This window comes from Penaeus monodon, chromosome 20 (assembly GCF_015228065.2).
Source record: "Penaeus monodon isolate SGIC_2016 chromosome 20, NSTDA_Pmon_1, whole genome shotgun sequence".
NCBI classification, from domain to species: domain Eukaryota; kingdom Metazoa; phylum Arthropoda; class Malacostraca; order Decapoda; family Penaeidae; genus Penaeus; species Penaeus monodon.
The window spans coordinates 2,659,724-2,660,232 of NC_051405.1; the positions used below are offsets into that span (position 1 = coordinate 2,659,724).

Sequence of the window (509 nt, forward strand, 5' to 3'; positions counted from 1 at the left end):
CATCTAAGTTATTACATCGACTTTATCCAACTCTATCCAATGAAAGTCGTTTTAGTTGTCAAAATGTACAACAGAAACCCTTAAACCCTCTAACAGTATGAATTATTGTTATAATAGCACTGTAATTATCAAAAAGCTATCTACCCCTCTAATTCATTCACAGGTTGGATGTCTGGTACAATTTATGACGAAAATTCCTATGGCAAGATTTGCACTTCGAGAAATGACCAATGTTAATGTTAAGAACCGTCCCTGACCCCCACCCTATATTTTCCATGGACGATCGACCAAACCATAATGAATTGTTCCGGTGAATTATTATCACGAAGTGTCCCCAGGTCCAATAAAACAGCTCTTGCCGTAATGTTACGAAGGGTAAGAATTCCTAATGAGTTGGGAAGGTACTTTGTCATGTTTTTTTTACGGTGAGTAACGGGAAAGCTGTTTTGATACTCGTCTGTTTTAACGTGTTTACCGACACTATGAATGCCATGTCAGTATTGGAAGGG

The 509-nt window shown here is 38.1% G+C and overlaps 1 protein-coding gene across 1 annotated transcript in view; it reads right to left on the reverse strand.

Annotated features, from left to right (window-relative positions):
* Positions 1–509, reverse strand: part of LOC119585541 — a 4,201-nt gene that overhangs the window by 1,607 nt on the left and 2,085 nt on the right. The gene's annotated exons all lie outside the window — the stretch shown is intronic.